The sequence below is a fragment of the Hippichthys cyanospilos genome, chromosome 4, assembly GCF_059441005.1.
Source record: "Hippichthys cyanospilos isolate Australia breed blue-spotted pipefish chromosome 4, RoL_Hcya_1.0, whole genome shotgun sequence".
Taxonomy (NCBI): Eukaryota; Metazoa; Chordata; class Actinopteri; order Syngnathiformes; family Syngnathidae; genus Hippichthys; species Hippichthys cyanospilos.
Genome location: NC_142372.1, coordinates 26,437,473 through 26,446,569, shown reverse-complemented (window position 1 = coordinate 26,446,569; position 9,097 = coordinate 26,437,473). Strand labels below are relative to the sequence as shown.

At 42.8% G+C, this 9,097-nt stretch overlaps 1 long non-coding RNA gene across 7 annotated transcripts in view; it reads right to left on the bottom strand.

Moving 5' to 3' along the window:
- Positions 1 to 4,514: 4,514 nt before the first annotated feature.
- LOC148425204 (uncharacterized) overlaps positions 4,515 to 9,097 on the bottom strand; it is a 29,250-nt gene continuing 24,667 nt past the window's right edge. For all 7 annotated transcript variants that reach the window (XR_015865409.1, XR_015865408.1, XR_015865406.1 and 4 more), the window contains one exon: positions 4,515 to 7,695. This is a non-coding gene — a long non-coding RNA (uncharacterized LOC148425204). The remainder of the gene's footprint in view (positions 7,696 to 9,097) is intronic.

Below are 9,097 nucleotides of genomic sequence, written 5' to 3'. Positions count from 1 at the left end.
CACAAAAATGTGATGACTAGTCAATTTCCACTCATCGCCTTTGATTGTTTGAAATGCTTCCTAATAATTAAATCATTGTTGCAGGCATACAACAGTGTGAGATGGAGAGAGTCGCCTGAGGCAGGAGGAGAACAAGTCGATTCAGGGTTTTCACCGCAGGAACGTCAAGTAGACACTCCCTCCCTCCTTTAGTTCATGTAGATGGCTGCTTGTGTCTTTGTTCATAGGTCTTGCCACATGCAATGCATAGGTGTTTGATTTTCAGTCAACACCAAGTGGTGGGTGAGAGTTTGTCCAACAATAGAAGTCATTTTGTGGTGTGGAGACAGGTAGAGTTGTGGGAAGACCAACAAAACCCATCTTTGGCCCAGTCATCGTCATCTGCATAGAGGTGGCTGATGACCGCCTGCTGGTGTGGCTTGCTCAGTTGTTGCTGTCGCCAGGGAGCAGGGCCACACTGCCCAAGTCCTTGCTTCGTGGAGGTTGTCTTCCTCTGTCTCCCCTCGGGGGAGGATGCCCCTGGTGCTGGCTTTCTTCTAGCCAAGGAAACGTGCACTGTCTCCACCAATGGTCCATACCGTCACACCTGAAGCAGCCTTGATTTGGAGCTTGGCGAGAGCCGCCATGACCTCCTTTGATGTTCCCCTTTCCACAACACGCCCCTCTGCCTCTCGCCGGCCGTCCCTCAACCATCCACATCCGTTGATCTGCCACCCCCTTTTTGGACTTTGTGTCCTTTGCTTTTTTTTTTTTTTTCTGCGCTTGTGCTAATTGAAGTCTCAGAAGCCGTTCCTGCATTCCTTTCACTCCCTCATCCGATTTTTTTGCCTGTGAACATATAATTTTACGTGGTGAGTCACTTGTTGATTAAAATAACCGTCATTACCTTCCAGCAGATCAGGGTCTTCAGAAAGCTTCTCCCTGACCTCCATGGAAAGTGTGTCTAGATGCACATGTCTACAAATCACACAAAGCGGCTTGTCGCAAGATGGATGTGAACTGGTCTTATCTGTCAACGCGGTCTGGCAAGCATTGAGGTGTGCAGCGGGATCCATGGTGGGTTTCAAGTCTGGAAGTTTTGCTACGGCTGACGCGGAAGAAGGAAAGAGATCCTGGAGCACAGCAAACAGTCGCATGGTGAAAGGAGCAAACAACCAATCGGGTTCAACCATATTGAGGCCAGAATGCCTCAGGACTTCGTCAGATTGGTGAATTGAGGAACAACATGCCTGGATTAATCTTACCATGTCGCCGCAAGCCAAATTCATACCATCAGTGTGTCTCCTGAAAGCTTGGATCCAGGGCTTGGCGCCGCCCATTAATGCGGGGAGCATCTTCTGCAAAAAATCTAAATTTTCCAACGTCATTTATTGATAAACTAACCCACGAGGGGCTGGTATCATGGGGTAATTTCTCATTGGTCAGGTATATCTATCAGATGGTCTAGTTTGAAATTCAGATTGAGGTCTGATCTGACTCTTTTCATAATTAGTGGTCAAACAGTTGTTGTCATTTGTTGCTTGTCTACTCCAGTCATCCTCTGTTGAGTGCGCGCGTCGCATGTATGTGGCAAGAGGTTAGGAGTCAGTAGGAGGGAGGAGTGTGAAATCAAACAATGGGTTCCCCCCTCCCCTGTCTCAATGTCTGTGTCTGTTTTTTTTTCCTCATACTGGCTCTAAATTTGTCCACTAAGGACAACCACTCTGGATCTTGGGATGCATATTGTCCACAGTTCGCCTGTCTAACTGCTCTGTCCAGTTGTATGTCTTTGAGTTGGGGGTCATCTGGTCAGTCACCACGATTTCCTGTCGATTTCCCCCGCCTATGTCCTCTACAACAAGTTTTAGTCCGTCAGTCCTTTCAGTATTTGCAGTCTCTACAAACATTCCTTCCCCACCCAGTTCGTAAACTGAGGCTTGCAAAGTTACTCGTTGACCATTAGATGCAGTTTGGGATGGCTCAGTGTGCTCAGGGGTGCAGCGATCCTGCCCTGTTTTGTAACACCCAATGGCGGGTCAAAGTGACCCTCTTTTCCCTCCTGACCAGCAGCCACAGCAGTCATCATCAAACAATTTTCATGCAAATTGCACTGCAACTTTTCATACTCCTTTATTTTTCTTTGGTTAAATTTCTCCTCTTTGTCCATCCACTTTCCTCTATCTTCTCCCTCAACTCTTTTTCCACTGCAATGACTTCCCTTTCTGCCATTTGAAATCCTTAGCCAACTGTGCAAATGTACATTTATCTCTATTAACCTTTTTATCCTCCTTCCATTTCACCCACACTTTTTCCACTTTGCTTGTTTTACTTTTTGCATCTTCTTTTCCACACATGCCAACAACTGACTTTCTAGTTCTCTCCATAACTCATCCATTGTTTTATGCCATCTTCCACCATAACTTTCACAACCAAATTTACAACATTCTGCATTCCTTTTTCTGTCACTGCCGCGCTAACTTCGACATGTCCCATGTTCCAGGTTCTCCGCAAAACAATTCATCCTTCTTTAATTTCAGAAACAACTTCTGACTTTTTCTTACTTTTTCTTACTTAAATTTACTTATTCTTACTTAAATTTTACTTAAATTTACTTTTTCTTACTTAAATTTTCTTACTTTCTGTTCCACTAATCAACTGTGATTCCAGCTTAGCGTAATGACCATTAATCTCCGACCAGACTTCAGTCCGTTCGTCTGAAGTGCCACACCCGAGACCCCTATCACACTCCCTCTTATCCGCCATCCTGAAATCCACCCGTGTGTGTCCCAATCACTTTTTACGCAGAACAATTTTAGTTTTCACACTCACACACTTCCACGCTTCCACACTGATACGTAAATCCCAGATTTTAAACCGTATCGTAACCACGAATAGTTCCAAACTATTCTAGTAGGTAAATCCCAGATTTTATACCCTACTAACGTCCACACTGTTACACTTTTACGCCGTTCCGCTCCTCCTTCCTCTTATAATTTAGCATTCCCAATGTGCAGAATTTGAAAAGGAATCTGCCTACCTTGTTTCACTGTAGGCCCAAGAGGAAAGACGGTCGGACGTGTGGCTCCTTTATCAGGTCGTCACCTGGTGTGGACGTGGGTCCCAGACCCGAGTCCCAGACTCTTGTGGTTTTTCATGAAGTCCCAGACTTCTTGAAGTCCCAGACTTCTTTTACCTCTCTTGCATCACGTCGGGGTCACCATAAATTGTTGGATTTTATTTCTAATTCAACATAAACTCAAGTTAGTAATCTGACTCCAATTTGTGACCTTACCCAACTGCCACTCATCCAACAATTTGCGCGCTCGTTCTGCAATAGAAAGGTATCAGGAAGCCGGCATTTTCACACACGAGTGGATTTATTCCTAACACGCAGATCTAATACAAGCACCTGGGTCTCGGGTCCCTCTCAATACAGCCCTGTACGCCGCTGTTGCCACCAGCAGACGTACTCTCATCCGAGTTGCCCAGCAATGAGTTATACTACACAATATGCAAATGGCACATGAACAAAAGCCTGGCATTATTTTATTGGCTATGTGTATACTGTTGTTAACTTTAGCTTGCTCTCATTGGTCTTTCTTCCCCTGCAGAATTGCTTGCTTACTCCTCCTGGTTGTAGTTTTCCTCAAAGTTGTTTTTCACCAGGTGCCAAGGCCATCTCGTCCCCGCGACTAGCACCGCTTGCTCTGAAACATTCCATTCTTACACTCCCTTGCACCCCATATTGTTTTGTTCACTTTACAGTCTCACACTCTCATACACAGAATGTAGCAACATCTTATGAACTACTTGAAGCTCAAACTCTTATATTCCTTTAGCGTAAATGGCGAACAACTAAACTCGAGGTTTTTCGTCAGGCCTGGTGCAATAGCTTGCTGAAATATAAAGAGGCTCTTAGATTAGCAAATACAAATGACTTTTCCAAAATGATTAGTCTTAATAAAAACAACCCAAAATATTTATTTGACACAGTAGCACAGCTAACGCAACAGCAGCAGATTAATCATAGTTCCTTCCATTTAGCACACGATTTCATGCAATTCTTTACTCAGCGGATTCAGCTAATAAGGGACGAAATAAAAAAGGCAGCGCCACTTACTCCCTCGGCTGTGATTGTTGATGCTAGTTCGGACAATCAGGTTCAAGAAAGTCTGGTTACCCTGTCCCAGTTTGATTTAGTATCCCTGGAGTGTCTTACACACCAGGTTAATGCAGCAAAGCCGACGTCCCGCATGCTCGACCCGCTTCCAGGCAAACTCGTGAAAGACTTATTCCTGGTCTTAGGGTCATCTGTCTTGAATATTATCAACCTGTCACTCTCCTCTGGCATTGTACCTGAAGCTTTTAAGACGGCCGTCATCCAACCATTACTTAAGAAACCTCACCTAGATCCTGAAAATCTCTTTATCTATAGGCCAGTGTCACACCTTCCGTTTATTGCCAAAATTCTTGAGAAAGTTGTAGCACAACAGCTTAGCGATTTTATGATAGAGAACAATAGATTTGAACTCCTTCAGTCAGGTTTTAGGGACAACCACTCAACTGAGACAGCCCTTGTAAAAGTGACGAATGATCTTCTCTTAGCCATGGATTCGAACATCTCATCAATATTATTATTGCTTGATTTTAGTGCCGCATTTGACACTATTGATCATCATATTTTTATAGAACGTCTTAGATCATGTGTTGGTATCTCGGGATCAGCACTTTCTTGGTTCAGATCTTACATCCTGGGAAGGACGCATAGTGTATCTTATGGTGATGCGATCTCTGAGTCTTTCTCCGTCTCATGTGGTGTCCCGCAGGGGTCAGTACTTGGTCCCTTACTGTTCAACATCTACATGATTCCTCTTGGCGATATTATACGCAAACATGCTATTAGTTTTCATTGCTATGCTGATGATACCCAACTCTATATGCCCTTAGAAATAACAGATCCGTGCAAGTGCAGTCAACTGGAGGCCTGCCTTGCCGAGATTAAACAATGGATGTCTTCCAATTTTCTGCTTCTCAACCCTAGTAAAACAGAGATGTTAATTATTGGCCCTGCTCATCATCAGCACTTGATTAAGAATACCACGTTGAACCTGGAAAATTATTGTATTATTTCCCAAAGTAGTTCTGCAAAAAATCTCGGCGTGATATTTGACTCATCTCTATCCTTTCGAACACATATTAATAACATGACAAGAACGGCGTTTTTTCACCTCCGCAATATAGCTAAAATATGCCCTATTCTTTCTCTTAGCGATGCAGAAACATTAATTCATGCATTTGTTACGTCGCGCCTAGACTATTGTAACGTTTTGTGCTCTTGGACTTCCCATGTCCTACATTAAAAGCCTGCAGTCTGTACAGAATGCAGCAGCGAGACTATTGACAAGGACGAGAAAGTTCAATCATATTACTCCGATTCTCGCTGACCTCCATTGGCTTCCAATACATGTGAGATGTGATTTTAAGGTGCTGTTAATTACTTATAAAATTTTACACGGTTAAGCTCCTTCCTATCTCGTCGACTTACTATCACCATATGTTCCATCCCAACAACTTCGATCACAAAATGCCGATTTGCTATCGACCCCGCGGGCTAAAAAGAAGTCCGCGGGATCAAGGGCATTTTCCATTCACGCTAGTACTATGGAATGCCCTACCTATGGAAGTTCGCGCAGCCACTTCAGTAGAAATCTTTAAATCCCCCAACACATTTATATTCAAAAGCATTTAGTTAATTGAGCCTGTCTGCAGCTTTCTTCTTTTTTCCTTTTTCTTGCCCCCCTCTTCCGGCTCGGAGAGGGGGCTAGACAACCTTTCTCTCTCTTTTCCCAACAATTTCTACTCTGGTGAAATAGTTGCACAACCTCTGTTCCAGCTTGGACAGGCCTATGGCTACATCTTTATGCAGCTGTGTTCTGTTCCCCTCGTCAAAACTTTTGAAGAGTATTTTTGAGACTTCTCCAGCGCGTCTACGATTGAATACAATAATTTGTGCTAAAGTAACTTTAGCAAGCTCAGCGTAGTTCTTTGGTGTTGCTTGCTTTTTCAAGTTAGTAACTGCACTGTGTGCCGTCTTCTGGAGGTACTGGTGAAGTACCTGGACATCCTCTGTGAAGGGCAGTGTTGTAGGTTTATTATACTTGGCACTGCTCAGAGTGTGCAGAGCTTTGTGGGAAACCAGCTCACACCACTGAGATCTGTACAGTTTCATGAAAGTTTCTGTTGACTTCACCAATGTGTCATCTTCTGCCATTCGGGCACGAGAATGAATGTGGTCGCAGATTTTCTTGAGCGATTGTCCCAATTTCAAAGCTAGGCTTGGTGTTTCATAGGAGAGGCTTTCATCATTAAACCCAGCAACTTTCTTCACAGCTTGAATAACTGTCAGGAAGTTAGAGGGTGTCAGAGTTATCAATAATGAGAGACTGGAGAAAAGCCAAAACTTTGAGTCAAACACGATCTTTTGCAAAAGAGGGAGAGAGCACCAGTGTCTTTCAGGGTTTTCGGGCTCTCCTCCTCGTTTTATTACAAGGGATACAAAGAAGGCGGTTACAGGTTTGAAAATAACACCATATAAGGAATTGGTTCGTCTGTAGTGTGAGTGTGTGTGTGTGTGTGTGTGTGTGTGTGTGTTAGTTGGTGTACAATCAATGTGTATCAATGTGTTTTTATATGATAACATCTATATACATAAACGATTCTTCAATCAGAGGGCTTTATGGCTTCTTCCATGCTGTTGATAGAGAAGTCAGCACGCAGACAAATCAGCAGTCGTCCCACTTCTCGGAGCTTTTGACGAATGTATTCATGCTTTGTTGAGTCTTGTCCATGTTTGCAGTACAAGGACTAGGCCAATTGAACAATGGATAGGTCATTTCGCACTGCCAGGCCAATATCATCCGTGTTCATTCGAGTAAGAATCTTTCAAATTCCACTTGAGAAGTGTTGGCTGAATACAGTCTGTTGGGCTGTAGCCAAACACAGAACTCTGGTTCGTCCTTCTTGTTTGTCCAAATTCTCCCTTTCTGGCCTAAAAGGACATCTTCGGACATGTCTCCACAGTTCTTTGCGTACGTATAATCCCTGACAGTGCATACAGTGCAAGAATTTTTGAGTCATAGCAGGAGCTTTAGGCCTCCTTTTTACTTTTAATTGTCCTTTTTCACCTCTGAGGATCCCAGTGTTATGTTGAAAATTGCCCTGGTTTCGCATTTTAAGAAATAGCGCTTTGCGTTCCTGTGAGTGTTCAGGGAGATAAAATGCATATGAAACTTCAGGGTGAGACATGTACTTTCAGGTGGCGAGTCAGTCTACTTGGTGGTTTACCACATACAAAACAGTAGTTTCTGTTGCTCAACTCAAGAGGTAGAGTTTGTTTATCTGTATTTCTCACATGCCTATTTGATGAGTCTTCATTAGAAACCTCTGAATCTGGTGTTCCACCGGGAGTGACTTCTGCGGGCTTGGCAAGAAGGGGCAAACATTTTGACGTGCTGGCTTCGTTTGTTACATATGTGTCCAATCTGTTAGATGAACTACTACTGGGCAATGATGGTATTCTTTCCAAAATCATGCTTGAATCTGAATCAGATTCTGAATCTGGAACATATTCACTTTGGCTGTTCTCATTGGAGTCTAATATTCTATCCCCATCGTTCTTCCGTCTGTAGTAGGATAGATGCCAGACTCTTGAACAAACTGTAACAGAGTTCGAAAATGTTAAGCCGATATACAGTCACAGTTGCAACACAATTTTACAATTTTACAATCAATTATATAATTACACCATGAGGACTTTAGTCAGAAACAAGGGTGCTGTGGATATTTGGTTAGAAGGCTGTTTGTAACCTGTTTGGTTTCTGACTACAATGGCTCACTCTGGACACTTTGGAAAAAGCAATGCATTCAATTTGCTTTACCTCTGCATTTGTATCCAGTGCATGTCAAAGAAAATATACACACGTGGACAAAATTGTTGGTACCCCTCAGTTAAAGAAGGAAAAACCCACAATTCTCACTGAAATCACTTGAAACTTACAAAAGTAACAATAAATAAAAAAATTCGGGATTGATGGCTGATTTTGATTATTTAATTATTCAATTATTCAATAAATTTTGAAAATTAAATAATCAAAATCAGCCATCACTTTTGAATTGCTGATTAACATAATTATTTTAAAAACCAAACTAATGAAACAGACCTGGATGATGGTACCTCTATTAAAAGATTGAAAACTATTTGACCATACTGACATGATCAACTCAGGTGTGTCCTTTAATTGACATCACAGGTGTTTCCAAACTCATAATCAGTCAGTCTGCCAATTTAAAGGGAGACAAGTTGTCACTCTGCTGTTTGGTGAAAAGGTGTGTACCACACTGAACATGGACAACAGAAAGCAAAGGAGAGAATTGTCCCAGGACATCCGAAAAAAAATTATAGACAAACATCTTAAAGGTAAAGGCTATAAGACCATCCCTAAACAGCTTGAAGTTCCTGTGACAACAGTGGCTCATATTATTCAGAAGTTCAAGACCCACGGGACAGTAGCCAACCTCTCTGGATGTGGCCGCAAGAGGAAAATTGATGACAAATTGAAGCGACGGATCGTTCGAATTGTATCCAAAGAGCCCAGAACAACCTCCAAAGAAATTAAAGGTGAACTCCAAGACTAAGGTACATCAGTGTCAGATCGCACCATTCGTCGTTGTTTGAGCCAAAGTGGACTTCGTCGGAGACAACACCACTGCTGAAAAAAAATCATAAAAAAGTGAGACTGGAATTTGCAAAAATGCATGTTGACAAGCCACAAAGCTTCTGGGAGAATGTCCTTTGGACAGATGATACCAAACTAGAGCTTTTTGGTAAGGCACATCAACTCTATGTTGATAGACTCAAAAACCAAGCATACGAAGAAAAAGAACACTGTCCCTACGATGAAACATGGAGGAGGCTCAGTAATGTTTTGGGGCTGCTTTGCTGCATCTGGCACAGGGTGTCTTGAATGTGTGCAAGGTAAAATGAAATCTGTAGACTATCAAGGCATTCTGGAGAGAAATGTGCTGCCTAGTGTCAGAAAGCTTGGTCTCAGTCCAGGTC